The sequence below is a fragment of the Ixodes scapularis genome, unplaced genomic scaffold, assembly GCF_016920785.2.
Source record: "Ixodes scapularis isolate PalLabHiFi unplaced genomic scaffold, ASM1692078v2 PGA_scaffold7__128_contigs__length_106722199, whole genome shotgun sequence".
Classification (NCBI taxonomy): Eukaryota; Metazoa; Arthropoda; class Arachnida; order Ixodida; family Ixodidae; genus Ixodes; species Ixodes scapularis.
This window is the reverse complement of record NW_024609882.1, coordinates 32,000,828-32,022,116: the sequence shown is the minus strand read 5'-3', so window position 1 is coordinate 32,022,116 and position 21,289 is coordinate 32,000,828. Positions and strand designations below refer to the sequence as shown.

At 44.0% G+C, this 21,289-nt stretch overlaps 1 protein-coding gene across 1 annotated transcript in view; it reads right to left on the bottom strand.

Annotated features, from left to right (window-relative positions):
- LOC8025504 (dopamine receptor 1) overlaps window positions 1-21,289 on the bottom strand; it is a 157,617-nt gene that overhangs the window by 80,587 nt on the left and 55,741 nt on the right. The window lies entirely within an intron of this gene.

Genomic DNA, 21,289 nt, shown 5'->3' with positions numbered 1-21,289 from the left:
ACTGGAGAAAGAGCAGCTTGTAATTAGGTAATTCTAAGGCAATGAGGGACAGTTCGAAAGCTTGTTGTTTTCAAAAATTTGAAGTAATCGGAAAAGTAACGTTTTTTTTTCTTCAAGTAACGGTCAACTACTTTTTCTTTTTCTGTCAAGTAATCAAGTTATCTAATCAAATACTTTTCCCCAAGAGTAATTGTAATTGTAATCGATAATTTTTGTTTTTGTTTTCTAGTAGCGTGGAAAAGTCTGTTTGCAGCTAAAAAAAAGGCAAACGCGGCCCCTAAACCACGTGACCGAAGATCGAGCAGTTCTGGAGACACTCTGAAATCTAGGCACACTCGAGACACCCTGCACTTACTTGCGCCGTCTCCCCAATTCCCTATAGGACGCCGCACTCCCTGAACATCGTTATAAACGAGGCAAGCCGAGGGAGTAAACCGCACGTAGAACCGCGCGGGCATCTAGGGATCAGGGATATCGACGACGAGCGAGCTTAGGGCACGAACTTTACGAGGTCGTCTTGAAAGACCGTAGGGTCCGTCCTTTTTTCTTTTTTTTTTTTTTACAGCGTTGACTGGCGGGATTGTGCGGGCTTGAAAGCCGCTGGGGATACACCGTCCAAAATACAGTCTGCGGACTCAACTTGAGGCGTAATTCTTTCCTGCACGACGGTCCTTTTACTTTGGTCGCACGAAAACACCGCTCGCAGACATATGTTCGAAGTACACGTACGTGTGAAGCCAACATGTTTTGAACATGCCAGAAGCGTGACGCGGAGGTAATTCTGTCACTATGTCCGGGGCAAACATCCTAGAAAAGAGTCAAAGTACAGGCTAGCTGGTGGAAGTCAACCATTTCGTCGTTTACCCTGAGACTGGGGTTTTTTTTGAAGAGCAGAAGAACAGAAAAAACAGACAGGTCTCAAACATCCTGTTTTTAGTATGATGTATGGGCAATGAGACGGCGGGGGCGTGAAGGCAAAATACACCAAAGAGAGCCACAATTTTTTTTTTTTTTACAATATGCTTTGCCATGTATTTTTGTTAGCGTTAGTTGTAAAAGGCGGTAAACAACAGTGAGGCTGGTTTGTATTATTCTAACTATAACATATTTCGTTCTTTCGTCGACGCAAAGACACGAGTCACAAACTGCCTCTGGTTATCTTAGCTTGTGTATAGCTTATTACACCTCCTTTGAGGGAGATCTTACGCCAAGAAAACGTATCGTGTGTACATAATCACACCGCTGTTCCTTTGATTGTTGCTTGCAGTCCAATAGAGGTTAAAACTAGTTGAAACTTTACGCGAAAAAAGCCCTTAGGAGTCAACCTAGCTATTAGGACTGCGTACTGATATTTTTACGCGTTCAGTATGTGTGAAATAGACTGTTAAGATGAGGCGAAAAAAAAAAAGATCAAAGATTCTCTCGAGAAATTTTTAAACCGTCGACTTCCTTAAATTATAAATTTATGATCTACAGAAATACCTCTATCTTTCCTTTTTACACTTCATATCGCGAAATGTTATTTGTGAGCGGAACCAAAATAAGTTATATAACGCTTTTCTCTCACGACAAATATACAGTCACACGTCAGTCGAACACTACAGTCACTCAAAGGTTAAGACACGCACGGCGCGAGTCGTCATGTTCACACTTCTTGCTTTGGAATTTTCTTCCGAGCTACACGACTGTGAATATTTGTTTTTATTTTTTTTTTTTTAGAAAAAGAAATGAATAGACGTAAGCACAATAGGGAGTTTTAGGGAACCGGTTTTTGCATATCCGATACGGTGTACGATGGGCCCTTGGGTACGAACTGCGCATGCGCTGCCACAGAAGACTCGCGCATGCGCAGTTCGTACCGGAGGGCCCGTCGTAGCGCATCGGGTGTGCAGAAACGGTTCCCTAAAACTCTCTAATGATTCTTACCCAGAATTTACAGTTTTTGTTTTCTTTCCGCCCCAATAATAAACCATACGCATCGCCCAACACTCGTTCCCCGCCCAAATGTAGCGTCAGCGGTACGAACCAGAGGCCAAAGTCTCAGGACCAACCTTTATTTTACTCGAAAGCTTCGTGATTTTTTTTTTTAAATTTTCGATGGGAAAATGGCGGCCAACGGGGCACTCGAATACTTAGTTGAATGACGCAGTTTACCGAAAACGGGAGGGGGGGGGGGGGGGGGGGGGGGGGAAAGAGGTCCGATTTTCCACTTTAAATTTAAAAAAAAAATTCATTTATAATTTTTGAATGAGGTAGAGGTTAGTTATAAAGTTTTGAGAACCTATCCAGACCGATAGCGGTACATTTGGGCGGAGAATGAGTGTTCGGCGCTGTGGAACTTAAGTGTGCAATAAAAAAAAGCAAAAAAAAAAAAAAGAGTGTTAACACTTCTTTTTTTTTTTTTTTTTCTCCTTCGACACGTTGTACATTACACAGTTCGCGTAAATGTACAGCGGTAAGACTAACTAAGGTTTTTGAAATGAAAGAAAACGAAAGAAACGTGAGGTCCCTTTAAAATTTTCGCATCAGATTTCAGGTTGTCGGCTAAAAGATAAACACGCACTTTTGATACTTCTTCACTCTAAAAAAAAAAAAAAAAAAAAAGAAAAGAAAAACGTGTTTCTGTATCGTCATTCGCTGAGCTGCCTCCGTAGGTTGCGGTGATTGGCTCTCCGAGTGGTGTGCCGGTAGGTAGTAGACGCACGGGCTTTTTTTAAAGTGCTGGTAAAATTAGCGCAAAGACAAGGGAGGAACAGCGTAGAGACAGGATAGAGAACTTTTGTTACATAACTCATAGATACAAAAAACAAGAAGAGGTTTTTTTTTTATTTGCACTTAAGTACAGCACAGACACCAACACGGACTCTGGTCTTCATCAGAAGTCAAGATAACGGAGCTGTCTAGGGTCATCTTTCTGTTTACTCCTCGCCGCTTCTTTCTTAAGTTGCTGCGGAAGCATCGAGATACGACGTAGTACATTCAGTACTCGTACAAACATGTTTCCGGGTTTCCTGACGGACACGCTGTCGAGCTGTGGCCCGCTAGATGTATATGCTCGCGGCCCCCGTGTTTTCCTAAGCGGCTTACGATGTTGCTTTTTGCTACCGAGACGATGAACGTGTACTCAAACAACGAACCTCGAATGCCGACCTTGAGCGAAATCATTTCCTTCCGTGCTGCACCCGATGTAACACAACGCGTCTAATCAATGATGTAAACATGGCTGTGGACGAACCTTGACCATGATAGGATGTCTATTGCAGTGGCACATTAGACAGTTCGCGTTTATATCGGTCAATTTGATATATTATGAACTATTGGGAAGAAGATGGAACAGTCACGCCCCCTATACTTAATGTCATCGCAAGTCCCTGCGCACCTAAACGTATATTATACGCTCACTGACAACTTCAGAAACGCAAGACTGGGTTTAGAATTTTCGAGCTCCCTCTTTTTTTATTTGCTATTCGGTACTCGTATCGGCTACTACCACAGTCTCATTGGCTGAGAAGCGGAAATCAAACTCTTGGGTCTCTTCCCACCAGCTAAAAAAAAGCTTAATCACTTTTCAAGAAAAACGAAGTTTAAATCATATTTCTGTAGCTTTTTTTTTTTTTTTTTTTTTGGCCCGTGAATTTTATCACTGCGCTGGAATTAAGCTAAAGTAAATGTAAACCTCCATTTATGTATATAAAAATAAAAATAAAAATAAACGTGCAGGGATTGTTGCAGGCCATGCGGGGAGCCTCTCTCTACCGACTGTTGTCTGTCAAAGGCTTCGTGACGTCATCATCGGCATGTCCGAGCCAGCCTAGTGGTAACGTTGCCTAGTGGCGAGAGAAGGCCATCTGACCCCGCCGATGACGTCGCTTTCGTTAGATTTGGCCTCCGCTTTTGTGCTCTCCTGCGCTCAACGTCGCTGCTACCTCCTCAGCTTCCCTCTAAGCCGTCAGCAGAATGCATACAAGCACGGACGTACACACTAAAAGAGCAAAGTTAGGGGGCCTTCAATGCGCACGATTGGTGTAGCCGGTATTAGCGCATGCGCAGAAAGACACACACCGTGACTTTGCATCTTTGAAAGTGCTTGATTGGCCCACTGGTTCGTAGCATCGACTGCGGTCCAACTTGAAGATGAAACGTGGTAGAGCTGCACACCTCAGCTTCGTAAACAACCGCAGTATTAAAGGGAATCTACGGAGCTTCTTGGAAAAAATGAGTTAGAAGTGAATTCTAGTGTATTTTTACCCCGTGAACCCGAATACCCAAACCATTTGCTGCGTAAGTATTGTTAAGAGCGAGAAAACGCGAAAAACAGTCGCTGTCCGTGACGTCATCGACGGATCTTTTGGCTGCCCAAGGCTAGGGGGGCGGGGCTTCAGCCCTATCTTGAAATTGCTCTTGTGGCTCTCCGGCGCGTCGCATTGAAATATAATTTTGATATCTGTTATTCTAAAGGCCAAATAACGCAATTCAAGCGTTTTTTCTCAAATGTAGAAGTGCCCCATCTTCCCTTTAATTATACGTTTCTGACGCGGCGTTCGGATGACTCGACTGAACGCTGCGTTAACATTCAGCTTGGGCTCGCGTGTAATCAGTGCAGCACCGATTGAACTCGAGTCCCAATCGAACACGGACGCTAGACAAGAATTCCCCCTTGAGTTCCGTCTCCTCGCTGATACTTGCGGCCTAGTGTTTTTATAGATGCAGCGTAACGATTGCCAGGTAAAGAATCTCAAGTATTCCACTGTAGCAATTTAGTAAAGCTCGCTTCTGAATATTTAGTTTATTTGGCTCACTCACTCCGATGTTTGGGATATGTTTAGATTTAACGAATAAGTCAGCAACTGGAAAAAAATCTTTTCCTTTCTAAGGCCACGTTTTTAAACCAGTCTTTAAACAAAATTTGCGCTAACACAAATATGCACAAAATATTCTTTTTTTTAGGAACGAATACAATTGCTACTTGGCAGGGTTACCTTTAGGTCACATTTTCCCAACATAAACCAAAGCCCGCAAACGTAAGCGAAGACTACGTAGTACACTCGCGCGACGCAAATGGAAACGGTCATTAAGATGCCATCGGAGTGTAACTGGCGACACGTAAAGTCTTTCCAACGGACATACCTACACGTACCACGGAGCACTCTACACGAATGCCAGTTCGTCCTCGCTTCTGGACACCGCGCATCAACCACCGATATAAATCGAGCTTGGATATTTCCGGGTATTCCAGACTGATTTCGCGGCGGTTAACCTTTCTCCAGGAGCCCTGAAAGATCCCCGAAGGAGATCGCATCGAAGCGAGCACCCCTTCCGATCACCTCGACACGCAATGCGGCGGTGATTTATCCCGCGTCGATTTCAATCGCTCACTGAGGGATGTGAGGGGAGAACCGCGTCGTAATAGCAGTACGACTTCACGATGCGCAACTTAATGGCTTTCCGTGGTTCTTTTTTTTTTTTTTTTATCTGCGCTTTATAGTCAATCCGGGGTTGATTTCATTCGGAGGAAGGCTCAACAAGCGCTCGCCGGAACAAAATTTTATACTAGATTTTGTTTTTTCTTTTTTTCTTGTGGTTACAAACTCTCCGGAAGCTCATGCCTGTTCTTTGAGGGGGGCCGGAAGGGGGAGGGGGGGGGGGGGGTTAACGAAACTTAGGATTAGACGTGACATTTGTACCGCGTTAGACCGAGATATATGGCCCCCACGGAGGACGTCGAAGCGATTTGCAACCATGGACTGTTGTTTTTGTGAAGGCTGATAGATAGAACGGGGAACCTGGGAAGGATTACAGTCTCTTGAAGGGTTTTCCCTCGTTTCGGTAGCCTGATCTAGACTGCGTATAAAATAACAAACGCACGAATATAATTGGAACGGTGACCTCTACTTGCATATGGGGGAGTTTAAGCTAAATAAATAAATAAAAAGAGGAACGAATGAATGGTCGTTGACCTTCTAAACGCGAAGCTGTGTCATGTAAGCAGTAGGCTAGAGCACACATGCTATAGGACGCGTGTACTGAGACTAGTTAGCTAGCAAAAAAAAAAAAAAAAAAACCTCTTGACGTTTTATTTTTGGAGGTTTTAAATTATGATGCAGACATTCCTGATACATTTGAGGTCACAAGATTTTCTTCATTATATATTGTATTGGTTATTTATTTTTGAGCACGAGCTTAGTTCCTTCAGACATTTCTTTTTGTTATTTTTATAGTATGCCAATTGGTTATGTACAACATTAACATTGGAGGGATGGTGGCGCGATAGTTTATTGCCAAAGTGAATTACAATAAAAATTAAAACAGGAGTATAAATATTTAAAAAAACAAACATCAATATCAGTACAAAAGTATTATTCGAAGGTATGAACGCCAATAATACTAGGTTCGGGAAAGTGTCCTGTAGTCTCTATAATACGTTATCTTTTTTGTCGGTTTGCTCAAATGTTTGGCTGAGACCACACACCATTCCAATGTTTACAAGGTTATAACCAAGACCGCAATCTTCGCAGCCCATCACGCACGTTTTGTCACTTCGAAAACCGAGAAAACCATCGTATACGACCGATCGATGAAAAAAGCACCGGCTATTAAGCACGGGGTCACACTGCTTATATGCATAATAGAAAATACAGTTTTCATACAGGTTCGAAGGCGAGTCACCTCGAGGTTCGCGCTTCGAACGCCGCATGACAATGAGTTCATGGAGTAAACGCGACATTCAAACCACGGATATTGCGGTTACTCATACTTGCAGACCGTTTTTTGCATGATGCATGAACAGTATGCCCCGGCTATGGAAGCCCGCTTCTGAAATAGCGTATAACACACAAAAACACTCGAGGTATAACAATTCTTTCTATATTTTTTTTCTGCTTTTATCGTGGCAAGGAAAGTCTCTTACTCCACCTGTCTACTGAACAGTCGGAGTAGACAGGGCACCAAGCAGACAGTCGTCGTCAATTCATGGAGGCTGTCTCGGGTCTCCTCCCCCCTTCCCCTTCCCCCCCCTCCCCCCCCCCCCCCCCCCCCCCCCTTCTTTGTGAGTATAGTACGGGTCGTCGCGTCGCGCATTCTTGCCTCGGTCGCTTCGAAACACCCGACTCTTTCACTCAGGCTTCTAGCCCTCGCTCTCCAAAGCTCAACACCGTGGCCCGGTCCCGCTGAAGCTCGGAAAAGCCAAGCACGCCGCGACGCTGGGGTAGCTGTACACAGAGGAGCCCGTATACAATGGAGGTCCCGAGACAATGGAAGCGGCGGTTGACAGACAGATTGACTTCGACTTCAGCCTGTGTCTCCACCCGCTGCGGACGGATTTTTTTTTTTTTTCATTCAGTCAAGTTTTTGCGGTAAAACAGCGTTTCTTTGTGCTTTTTCTTTTTACGAAACTTGCTACTATTATGCAGTCCCTACGAATCGGGAGCGCCCATTTTATTCTTACCAAGTATCATTGTACAGCCGGTGTATCGCCCATGGAAAACTAGCCTGGTCAGCCTATGTTGGTGTTTTGTTTTTTATTCTTCATAAGCCCTACATGAAAACCAAACAAAAGAAAACAGACTACACCTCAGCCCATTTTACATTTCTACACGCGTTGATGAAGAATAGAAAGTTGGCGTTTATTATATTGTCTTACGTCAAGCAGTCTCAATTTTTTTATTCCTAGACCATCGTCAAAGTGGGACAAGTAGGCTCGCTTCAAACCAATTTTATGAGTTATTTTATGAAAGAGTCACGCGATTGTTTACAACTCCCACTTATGTAGGTTTTTTTTGCCTGTAACGCTCTCTGATTCTAGGGATACTAAGATAGAATACAATACTTTGAAGAGACAAAACAAGACGGATCTGTTTGATGTATATTTCGGCTATACTGCGGTCTACTTTCAATATTTGAATTATTCTTTTAGTACGCTTTCCTTGTACTTTACGTTTCAGGGCTGCGCTGTGAGCGTAGTGAGTTTTGTCGAAGCATTTTACAGTAAAAAGTCTGATTATGTTTGGACGTTCCTCCGAGTTAAGCATACATTAAATGATGACCAACTTTTTTTAGTTGACAATAAAAAAATTGTGATAACATAACATGACAAACTACGTGTATAACACCGCAAAAAAAAAAAAAAAAAAAAAAAAAGCAATATGCGCTCGTTCGGTCATCTGCATATCTGAATAACTTACTCTCGGAGACATCGAAAATAAAATAAACATATTTAAATACATTAAAAAATATATATCTTCCTTAGTTTGTGCGTAGCAAGAGCTCCAGAGTCGTGCGTGCTAAATTCATTTAACTGTAACTGTGGAGTCACAGTCACTCGGCTACGCAGTGAACACCTCACTTTTTCTCAAATTGTTAGCCGGCGTCCACGTAACTAATGAGCGGAATTACAGAATGACTAGGAAGAGTTACCATGTCGCCAAAAGAAACCAAGAACAACTGTATGAATCCCACAGCTCCCGTTTCAGTACAGCGTCATAAAAAAACACACACACAGATACACTCTAAAGTTTGTGTATAGCGTGTCAGTTTTACCACGTAATACAACCTCAATCGAGACGCCAACTGTACCGCCATGACTGTCACACACACACAAAAAATGCTTGGAGAAGAATACATATACATAAAACTACATAGAAATAACAAAACACAACAGTAAAAGAAAAAAGGAAATCAAGTGAATTAAAAAGAAGTACTTACTTGTCGGTGAGAGCCGGAAAGAACAGCTTTGTGTGAGGTCAACAGAATTGTTCAATAATCCACAGCGACGCTCAAAAACAACTAGAGATCTGCACCCAAAATTAAAATGTCAATAAAGAAAAAAAAAAAAAAAGGATTTGTTGCTGATGTTCAAAGAAAATTAAAAAAAGCAACTGGGCTTGTCCGATGTTACTTGTTTGTTTTTCTTTCATCCGCACGGTCGCGAACACGCCACAACGCAGTCGAGAGCTGGCGAATTCAGACGCGAATCGGCACTCTCGCTGTCGTACGAACGAACTGGAGAAGCTGCGAATGCAACTTGGCTCGGTGAATCGATTCTAACGCTTTGATTTCTCTTCTCGTTGGAAGAAGACGTCGACTTCGTGCAACGATCTTCGACGAAAGTTGTTCAGACCGGTGCGATGGGTGGGCGCCACGCAGGCTACGTCGACTTCTGGGGACGCGCCCGCTCGAACACCGATCCCTTGGCGCACTTGTTCGAGTGTGGAACACGACGCGGGATCGTGCGTCGATCGCATCGACGATGATGAAGCTGGACGACTCCCGACTGTCTCCGTGATCGTGTACGTTCTGGAGAAGCCGTTATCGAAGATACTTTTTGTATTTCTTTTATTTTCGCGCTGGCCTCAGGGTAACCTCCCCTCCTTAGACTCGTAGAGCGGTTGAAAGAGAGAAAAGAGAAAGAGAGATAGATAGATGGAGAGAGAGGGGGGCAGAACAAGTAAGTTCATACCCTCTCCCAGTCCGATCAAAGACACACACACACGCACACATAAAAGAAAGATGACTCTCCACGCGTGCAGTGAGTGAGGAAGTGCAGCGTTTGCGATTAAAGAAGGTCCGACTGAATTTAATTTGTGCGCTCGCCAGGTGGCTATCAGTGTACGGACGCTATAAATGAGCTTTGGGTTTTGCTACTTCTCGGTCGTGAGGAACTAAAATGAGATAAAAAGAAAAAAGTATGCCATTAAAAAGCGTGTTATATAGAAAGACCAAAGACAGGTGAACTCAGCGTGATCTCGTCTTCAAGTCACGATTCTGCTGTCGCGAGAAAGGTGGGGGAACCCGCCGTTAACTTCCAGAAAGTAAAAGCTCCGGACCCGTTTTCTTACGTACTTTTGTATCCTTTATATTATTTATTCTTTAGCCTCTTCTTTGTTTAGCTTGTAAAGCGGTGGCTGGTTTGCCCTCTTGTCACTTCCAAACTAATGACGAGGTGAAAAAAATATAACAAGAAAGGTGACCTAGGCGGAAGGATGAATTTTAGGTCAATCGAGCCAGCGTTTGAATGACGCTTCGTCTCATCTTCATATGGACTGCAGCGAATGCCACAACTGCGAGCGTCCATGACACTGCAACACTGACCTCCGCACTACGAGGGGCTACAAGGATGCTTGCAAACCCCGCAAAAGAGGATTGTAGTGTTCTAAGGAGCCTCGTAAGGATATTTGTTTACGAGCAGCGACTTTACAAGCAACAGGCACCCCATGTAGCTTTCACATGAAAAGAAAAGCCCGATACACACGCAGTGAACCACGCCCAGGAACAGAATCATGAACCTGTTGACTATCTTTCTGTCTTATATTCTCGACATTTCAATGACACTCATTCGCGTATCCGTTTTCGAAATAAAAAAAAAAAAAGAAATGGCAAGAGAGTTGTTTTATTGTCGTCCAAATTTTTTTAATGAAGCGTAATAAATCTAAGCTCAAGGCACGTATCCTCAAAGTTAGAGGAACTAATTATTCTGCGCTGTCGCCAAAACAAAATCCACTAAAGCTGTTTGAAGCGGGTGTCTGTGCGGCGAACTCCTTTCAGAAAAGGCGCGCGCTTCACTTCACCCGAACACCCCTTTAAACATCCTTTTTATACCCATCAGAAACTAAAGATATTCACAGCAAAAGAACTCCATTATACGATTAAAATTGCGTATTGCTCAAGATAAGAACGCTGGAAAGGTGTAGAGCCTCGAGTGTAGTTTTTAATGTGTAAGATTCACAGCTAGCGCTTATACCATTTGCTGTAGCCCGTGTTACGTAGAGACAAAATTAAAACTTGGGTATGCACATTTCCTCGTAATTCCCAGTAGAGGAGAAAAAAATAACTCAATATTTCCGCACCTCATAGGCTGCCGTGTCTTGCGTGTAGATGAGATGAATATCACGCTGTGCCGGTGGTGTTTTATTTTTATTTTTTATCCTGGGATAACTATCTGGCATTACGCGGAGGAAAAAAAAAGAAAAAAAAGGGGAAGGGGGGGGGGTTAGGGAGGGGCTTGCACGACAGGATCAAGCGTGGAGAAAGTTTAAATAATAATAAAAAAAGAAATACGCGCATATGGTTCATTTCCGACGTTTATAACACACTAATAAACATGTTCGCGTTACTGAAAAACAAAACAAAAATAATAACGAAAGAACAGCAACAACGAAACTAAACATCGTTATTTGTTACTCCTTCAAAATGTAACTAAGTACGTCCCTTGCTATTGCGATTAAAAAGGAATGCGTTACTTCAGCCCAAAATTTTTACTTTCTCGCTACTTTGAATGAGTAATGTTTATGCAGCACTAGACCGCCTTTCAATTTTCTTTTGTCGCTAAAAGGATTGTCCGGCGATGTCCGGAAGTCATTCAGTTTTCGCACTGATCACGTAGACGGGGACCAATACAGTATATCTGATATTTATTTAATTAAAAGACGCCTTTATAGACGCTTTACAGCAGCTGTGCATGGGCGCCGCCATAACCGCCCTTCAGTTTTTGTTTTCGTTTATATTTTTCACTCTGCTCCATCATTTCCACAGGAGGACAGGTTACTGGCATTTTAGATACGACGGTGTCTTTTCCCCCAGCATTTGCCTTTGTGGAGGCTCGCCAAAGCCCGTTTCAGTGGTTTGATATCTCGGTAAGACGACCGATTAGCCAATCGCCTTGCTAGGTTTGGGTCGTCTGTATGTTAGTACCCGTTTGTGTCTGGCTAGCAGGTAGGGAAAGCAATGGCGCTACTTTTCCAGGATTCAGTGACCTTAGGTAAGACAAGAGAAGGTCGGTAATGGCGTCTGTAATCTGGCGTGTGTGTAAAGCGTCTATATTCATTAAATCAAATTTGAACATCAATACGAAACTTCACGCCGAATGTCGCGAGTACGGCCATGATACTTACCAAGACGCTGTTTACGTGCCATGTAACGAGCTTCTAGTAGAGGCATGTAAACAAAATAACGCCCACGTTGCCTTTATTGACAAAATACATGGGAAATGAAATCCCAGCGTGCTTTCGTTAGTTTCAATCTCCAGTTCTGGCGAAAAGGTAACGCGCCGCTCCCCCCCCCCCCCCCCCCCCCCCCGGAGAACTTCTCAGCCAGCCTGCCTGCCCCTGCCCCCCCCCCCTCCCCCCCCCGGGAAAATGAAAAGTCTACGCCGCTGGGCATAATAACGTGAGAGTCGCGGGCTTGGACTTGTTCCCGGTTTTGATCAACGTGGTTGATGGTGCGTACAAAGATCATCGTCGAAGAATTGAGCTTCCCTCAATACCGCAAATTTCGTCCTTCTTAGAACGAAGGTATTTTACTGAGACAGCAGTCAAAAGCTGAGGTGGCTCTCCTTGCGTGATGTTACGTCAGAGCTTCTGCTGTTGCCAACGAAAACGCAGCGTGCTTTGAGTGTGAAATCTGAGGAGTTGGGATCTGTTTAAAATTGAATTACTTGTGCGGCGGAGAAGTAAAAATTCGGATATTGTGCGGATGATATTCCTAAAAGCAATGACAATATAATTCAATTGCTTTCTGAAAGACAAAATTTTACCGCACAATCTCTTTAATAATGTTGCTTTTTAGCACATTCATGAAAGTCTTTTTCGTTACTTCTTGAGGGCTTTTTTTTTTTTTTCTTTTGCCGGAAAAGCTTTATGTGCGGTCTGAGGGTGACAATTAAATAAGGTAACTCGTGTTGTACATGCTTTTTCGAGAAGTGAGTAAATACCGTCACTCGTTGCTCGATCAAAAATGATCAAAATCACTCGTTCCTTCTTTCGAAAAGAAACCGAGTCGTTGCATCGTTACAGGAAAAAGTAACTAGATAAAAGTAACGGGTTACTGGTAAAAATAATTAGGAAATAAACGTGAACCAACACCCAACAGATGGCGCCACTAAAACTGTTGCAAAAAAAAAAAAAAAAAGTCGGGGCGGATACGTTTTGCTGACGCCTAAGGATCCTAGCAGCTGGAAGGGGACAGCCACAATATTGCATCAATTAAGAATTTCCTGCAATGTCGTGCGGAGCGGTAAACTAAACCCCGTGTCATATAGTATGAACGTAGGGGATGCACTTTAAATTGGTATTCATCCGAAGAGACTAAAACAAAAAAAGAAAAGGAGTGCCATGGCACGGCGCGTTTCCGACATCTATTTGGATATGCCGACGACAGCATGGTGAGCAAGGTGCGTACTAAAATGACGGAGGTGGTGAGAGAGAGAGAGAGAGAATAAACTTTATTGAAATCGGCCCAGCAGTTTTGCTTTAGGGCGAGATGGGGGAGAATGGGATTACCCCCTGTCCCGCCCCACCCTCCGTCGACGATGATACGCTTTTTTTTACGCTGTTCGGCTATAGTTTTGTCGGTAGAAGTTACCTAGTTGGTGCTACAGTTATTCACAGCTTTCATCCTCATTTCCTGGCACTGCGCTCGCGCAGAAACTAGGTTCGCGCGACAGAAAGCGTCCGCGCATGCGCAGTACTGACAGCAGCGCTACCGCAGGGGCGTGCCGTCCGAGTGTCGTGTTGGTGTGTATGCGGAGCGCAAGTCCGTCCGCTTCTTGCACCGGAGTTGCGATGATGTAAGAATGTCGAGCTCTCATTGGCTGATTGTGCAGAGTGCAGGCATTCAGCATTGAGGTCTACCCACTATCCTTTCAATCGAAGCCCATCAGAGCTCAGCGTCGCTCTGACGTTATCGCAAATCGTGCTCAAATAGCAGACGAGTCGCTCTCCGCATAGCAAATACCCGCTTCCCTACTTTTCGTTTTTATTTTCGCGTTTAATGCTCTAATTCTTTTTTTTTTAACATTTGTATAGCGTTGCGTCATTGTATTCAGTTAATCTGGGTACAACAGAAACGTTATCATTAAGTGTAAATTATGGCTCGTCCTAAATGAATCACAAGTAACGAATACAACGCGAATAGGAGGTATTCACTGGACGCCATATTTGAGGGCGATGTTTAGAGCGCATGCTCAGAACGAGCTCACATTAATAGCCTGCTAAGACCGGCAACCATGATGGTGCTAAATGCACGTTCCAAAAGGACTGCGGAAGTTTGCCCTCAGCACGCGCTCAGCAGCAGCGCGCACGGATATGGCCGCCAGTGAATGCTCACTGTATGTTGGTTATTCGAGTCGCTCGCTTGCAACGTGGCTAATGTGGTTGTTTTTTAGGGGCGAAAGGGCTCCTTAGGGTCTAGCCTTGTCCGTCCGGCGTCCGTGCTCACACTGATTGCCATCCCATCTGTCTTAAAAAAAATTAAAAAAATGTTTGCGCAGTCGACAGGACTCAAACCTGTGCGGGGAGACCCCAATGGATTTCTAGTCCATTGCCTTAACCACTCGGCCACGACTGCGGGACGAGTAGGGGGCTCTGAGATGTGGTAGTAACTCAAGAGCTGGGGTTTCTGTCATGAATGAAACGTTGCATGCAGCCACTCGATGTCTATACAGGAGAGGGCGCTGCGGTCAAATGCGTATATAATCGCGTTAAACTTCGCACCACCAGCACCATCAGCAATATCAAAATCAGCACCATCAGCACTACCTATGAACAAGATCAGTATCATCAGCACCACCAGAGCTTCGCCCCAATCAACATCATTCACCACGTGGAGATGCGATCATTTTTTATTCTTCTTTTTAGTAGTGCGTGCGACGTGTGCAAAGTGCGATTATCAAGTAGCCGCGAGCGAGCACTCTGTCATTGAGTGTTTTAGAGCGTAGCTCTTAGGCGCCCGTTTCCGGCTTGAGCGGCGTCGCCGTCGCCGTTGGCGTCGCCGTCGCCGTCGCCGTCGGCGTAACCAAGGTCACCCCAAGGTCACGTGACACCCCAAGGACACCCCAAGGTCACGTGACCCCCAGGTTACCCCAGGTCACGTGACCCCCGAGGTCACGTGACCCCTCCCAAGGTCACGTAACCCCTCCCAAGGTCACCTCAAGGTCACGTGACCCCCAAGGTGACCCCCACGTGACCCCCAAGGGGTCACGTGGCCCCCTCCCCGAGGTCACGTGACCCCCCCTCCACCCCCACCCCCCCCCCCCCGAGGTCACGTGACCCCCTCCCCCCCGAGGTCACGTGACCCCCCGGAGCATATTAAAGAATGAGGGGAGGAGGAGGAAAAGGAGGAGGAGGAGGACGGGTCTACCCTCCCCACAGTTCCCTTCCCTCCTCCTCCTCAAGAGCTGCGCTCCAATTCGGCGTTACAGGGAGTTTGTAAACGGCTTTCACTTTTTTTTTTTTTTCTCGTCACGTACTCGTAATACATCCATCTCTATCGATACTCCGTTGTACGGGGTTCGAGAAAACGGCTTCTCTGATGAAATTTCGCGGCGCAGACGAAGAAGCGAGAGAGAGAGAGAGAGTTCTATATCCTCCGTTTCAACTCAGGTCCAAACGCAGCCGACGTTACACGATCTAACGAAGCCAATCAAGCAGCATCAAAAGTGCATCGTCATGGAATTCATGCGTTATCTTTCACCGACTAAATCAATCGCGCATAGTGAATGAATGCGCCGTGGTTCAATGCTTTTGAAAGAAAGCGCCGCGGTCCTATGCTGAGGTGATCGCTCGTTAGGCTGTGGACTTAAGCATTGGAATGGCTCGCGCTGGGTAGAACCCTGAGGATCCTGGGTTCAATCCCCACCCCTGCCCGATTTGATCTGGATGAGCACCGTACCGGCATGCCGTCGTTGTATCACTACTGTGTGGTGTACATTTAAGACCCCAGGCTACCGGTTGTACTGCACTGGCTAAATCGCTCATCTACGGCTGAGAGACAAGTCGCCTATTGAGGCGGACTAACTTCAGGATGTATAAACATACGCACAAACACAATTAAACATTATGGTGTATAAAGCGGGAACCGCTGTCGCTGTTCCTCGAAAGGCAGATTACCCTTACGCTGCCTAAACACGAACATCAGTTATGATGATAACACAATTAAATGCAAAGGCGCAAGCGAGCTGGACAAGAATGGCGAAAATGTTCAGGGGAACAAGGGGGACAAAGGAAAAACACAAAACTCCAAACACTCCTCGGTAACTGGTGCGCGACTGAAAAAATCCGTCTGGTCCTGCTATCGAACCATGGAGGGTCCCTGGTTCGATACCAGGACTAGGCGGATTTTTTTCTGTCACGCACCAGTCACCTAGCTGTGTTTGGAGTTTTGTGTTTGTCCATTGTCCTCCTTGTACCCCTGTTCCAGGGAATATTCTCGTCAACGAACATCAGTTTTTTTTCTTATTTTTTTTTTGATGAGACGTTGGCATTGTCTGTAAATACATTTTTAGTTGTTTAGGACCGTTGTTACGTTTGATACATTTATTTATATATATAGAAAAACTAAAAGCATTGTGACTCAGCGTAGAAAAAAAACAATAACACACACGTTAATCTGGTGGTTGCACCCGTTGATCATACACCCCAATTATTCCGCAAGCTATTCGTATATTTCTTTCCTAATCGACAGTATTGACCTACAACCCCCGATTTGTGTCTCTTAATCTCCGTCGTTTCCTAATAGCTACCCAAAAGTTAAAACAAAGAAGTAATATAAATCTTCTGTTTTTTTTTATGCTCCTTAAAGTCGCTTTGGCCACGTCGATTCCCCACTAAACCGATCGGAAGAATAGCACATCGAGACAACGACGCCGGACAAGACATTTACGATGCGTTTGCACAAGCGACCGCCGACAAATGACATCATTACGGCTAAGGCTAAGAGCGCTGTAATAAAAAGGGAGAGGAGGGTGGGGGAGTGGGGCGGAACTAAAAGCTTTGGTTTCAGAAACGTAACGCCCTCCACCAATCACCAATACGCAGACGCACGGAGACCACAATCAACCTAAGAGCTCTCCACTGTCCACTGTAATCATCTTGAGAGCTGGATCCTGCGCAACCCTCCAATCTCTGCTGGCTTCGGCGAAATTGTGTAAACTGACCAGCCCCCCCCCAAACGGTTGTGCGTCTGACTACAGGAACGGCTTCAAAGCTCAACGGTTTTTCTTCGAATCGATCGAAAACAGCCTTCAAACTCGAAAGATCAACTTAACGGAGTGGTTGTTTTTCCCTTTCGTTTTTTTTTTTGTTTTTTTTCTGCTGTCATCTAAGAAAGGTTTGGTGGTCTTGTGTCGTTTGACGACTTTAAAGTGTGCTCTATATCTTCATAACTGACAGCGCTTCAATACTGAAAGGAAATACTCGTACAAAACAGACGGACATTTAAGACAAAACCCCGAGACTGGGGAGGGGGGGGGGGGGGGGGGGGGGATTTGCAACACAACACAAAGTCTCAAAAAAGAGAGACTTGAGATTTCGTGTTGTGGTGTCCTTTTTCACTCCCTGTCTCGGGGTTTTGTCTTGTTTGAGCCCTAACTTTTTATTCGTACAGACGGACAGTCGTTGAGAGACGCTCGAAAGGGCTCGTAGTAATATTTGCGACTGTTTGAAAGCCATTGTACTTTTATAAAACAGTTGTACGTCCTATACACTCATAGTGCTCATGTTTGTTTGCAGGTTTAAGAGTGATTGACCGACACTAAGGGGGGGGGGGGGGGGGGGTGCGAGCGGATACTGTTTTTTTTTTTTTTTTAACAGACAATTATTCTAGATCCTTTACAATTTTATACAGCTAATGCCGTTTACATTTCTGATAAAACAAAAAGCAAAAAAAAAAAAAGAACACACATTAAGAGTGCACTTTAAACACTTCGTGCGTCTTTTTTCTTGTTGCATAAAAAACAGCAACAAAAAAGACTGTGCTGAAGATTATCTTTTTCCCTTGGGTTGTTTTCCGATGCGTCCTTCAGCAAGACTTTAGCAGTGCTATATGTTCGCACCTTGCGTTCGTGCCGCTATTACTGCGGCACATCCATAATGTCGCTCGTTTTTCTCAACCAATTTTTCTCATACCTTCGCACCTCCTATACTTTAGCTCTCAGACTAAGGTAAACTTGTTTTTTAGATTTCAAAGTTTAGGGGGGCAACCTGCTTTTTTTTTCCAAACTTTCTACATTATTTATGACCTGTCTCTCCCTCTTTCTATCTTTTCTTTTGTTTTCAGCCTCTCTCCTCATCTTTGTACACAGCCGCATTAAACTCCAAACTAACTCTGACGGTCCACGTATTTTAACGTTAATGTATCCAGTTCATGTATTCATGATGGCGATGCTTTGTGTTTTTCTCCTCATCGCATGGCGGTCATTTTTCACTTGCCATCTTTCTTTTTTTTTTTTTAAACTGCGGGCATAGTCATTGACAAGATAATTAACGCTGGAGGTTTTAAGTTGTTCCGCCTTCGATAACGCGTCGGCAGCTCGCGAGCTTCTAGCGCGCACGCGCAGTCAAAGCACGACGAAAGGCAAGGAATGCAAACTAAAGAACGGACATCCGGAAGAGACACGTTCTTCTTCTCATCCTGCCAGTGTCTATAGTGACAAGAAATTTGACCAAGTTAGATGGAGAAAATGAAACCCGGTTTCTTGGCCCGCAAAAATAAACTACGCATTGCAGACAGCTGAAACTCCGTGAGAATGTGACGTTAGTGTTGTTGATAAAATTCAAAAGCTTGAGCACGTGACGTTGCCTGGATTGAGAGATAGAAAAGAAAAAACGAAATGTCTCAAGAAGCTATACGTGTACCTAAACCCAATATTCGTTAAACCGTAATTTGAAATTGTGGGCGCCTGTAGCCATTATTTCAGTGAAAAAAACTGACCACTTAGAAAGGTGATACTGTTTTTTTTTTTCGTGCAGACAAGAGTTTTCACTGGCATAATTGCTATAGGCACCCACAATCTCAAATTTTGGTATGATAAAAATTCAGCTTAGGGTGACGTTGGCTCATAAAGAAAGTTCGTTTCCCTTTAGTATCTCTTGATTCATGTAACATCATGTGGGAGGCTACGGAGGGGAAGTTATGCCACTCCTCCCCCCTCCGTACCCTCCCCTCCACTTTAGCGGAAAATTTTCGCTAAATTCAGCGGGGAAATTGACGTCACGCGACCTCAACACCAATTCAGTTTAGATCCATGGTCTAGCAATTTCTCCACATAATTATCGCACAAAGTTAGGCAGTTATTGTGATGTAGCAGAAACTTTTAAATACACTCCCCCTCCCCTTCCTAAACAAGGTTGCCAGCTGACTCCTCACGTCATTCCGTGATGCGCCAACAAGAGCGTGCATTCGCCGCGCATATTTGTGTTCGGAGGAAACTGCACAGGAAATTTCGGCAAGGACAAACAGGCGTCCTTGATAATCGGGGTCATTAAAGGACGTCTGTTACAATTGACGCTTTCGTTGGACTTAATATAAAATTTAAAAAAAAATCGCAATTTCTTGTTGTTGTTATGAGGCTGCCGTCACACTATACTCATAATAAATACGAAAGACGGTCAGCAAACATTGACTGCGGCGTGTTTCTTCCTCTTCTTTCTATTATATCCGTCATAAAAAATTAACAACAACAAAAAACTACCTGCAGACATGTTTGAAGCATGCATATGTACGAAGCTTCGAACTTGCTGGAGCCGTGTCCGCAGTGAATTATGTTAACACGTTTGCAGCGAACACAGTCTTTTGTGCGATGTTCGGGCAGTGTGGCTCCGGTTTTAGGGTTAAAGTCGGTTTCTCAACGCACGTCGATGGGGTTTTTCTTTTTACGCCGACACGATGGTGAGATACAAATCTTCGGTGCGCCTAATACGCGCGACGTGCTACACATCACGCGGATTATAACGGGGCACATTGAGAGGTCAACCGGTCGTAAACTTCCTCCGAGACGACACGAAATTCCAAGATAACCGAGAGTCACTGCTTTCATTTCGTCAGCGCCTTCGTGAGGTGCGGGCGTCGTGAGAGTATAAATTTACGTTACATTTAAAAAAAAGAAAAAAAAAATGGAAGCAAAATTCAGTTATTACATGTGGTTTCCGCTACCGGTTCTTTGGCACGACGCCGAAACCTGCGGCGCTTCGACGCGACGACACCTCGAAAGGATATATACTAAAAAAAAAAAATCAGCAGTATAAAGATAAAAAAAGTTATTACATCATTGCGCAATATCGTAGCGGATTTAAAAAAAAAAAAAAGTCAAAGTCCGTGCAAAAAACATAACGAAAAAAAAAAAACGAAGTAACTTTTAGGGAATTTTGTTTGCGGCTTCCGTCGGCGTCTGGACTTTATAAATTGTAAAAAAAAAAAAAAAAAAAAAAAGAAAGATATATGGTTTCAATCAAAAACTTACTGAGTATCATCGAAAAACCACAAAATCTGTAATTTTAAGAAAGACTTTGAGCGCGTGAGAAGCGTAGTAGTGCGCTGAAGTTACCACTCGTGGAGAAGGCACAACGCTAGCGGTTGAAATATGGCGCCCGCGCGATGTTTCTGTCTCATACCAGAGCCCCAGCCTTGAACGTGCTCCACGAGTGGTAACTTTAGCGCACTACTACGCTTCTCAGGCGCTGAAAGTCTTTCTGAAAATTACTGATTTAGTTGTTTTCGATGACGCTCAGCAAGTTTCTAATTGAAAGTATATGTCTGTTTTCATTAATTAAAAAGGTGAATTAGTAATTTTTAATTAATTAACGAAATAATTAGTAAGTATCGCGTATTTTCTGATGTCCGCCACCACGACTAATGGCGGTCCCGAGAAAATGATATTTTTTACTTGAAAACACAAATTTTAGGAATTATTTTCAGTCTTCGCTAAAATTACTTGGTATATATAGATTACACCAAAAGTCATGAAAAGCGGAGTTCTTCTAAATCCTCCTGTATGATTGAAAAAAGTCCCTACACCCCCCCCCCCCTCCCCCCGCTGCCTTCTCCCCCTTTCCCCCAATTTTACTAAAAAAGAAAAGAACAATAGAAGAATATGGCAGCTCCTTGTTGAGTTCGTTTTGTCCAGGCTCCCGAAAAGTAAAATCAGCTATGTTAAACCTGCTTCCCGGAATTTGCGCTTTAACATTCAGTATCTGTGATTCCTGCTATTTTCTAAGAACGTTTCTGATATTTTTCTTTTTTGTTTTAGTATATGTTTTTACCAGTGTAACGGCAGTCTCAACCCCTTCGCTCTTGTTTTTCTTGTAGAGATGAAAATGTTCAAGACAATATTAAATAATTGTATTCCTTATTCTTGAAGTTATGCACGGTTAAAGATATTAAAACCACGCCTCATTTGGAATCGATAACAAAGAAGACACTTCAACTCATCGCTCGGCGTTGATAATAACGCTTTATTAAAATTGCAATTGCGATCACAATGTGCCACAGCGGTTTATCTATTAAGTTTGGAATTATCTGGTTT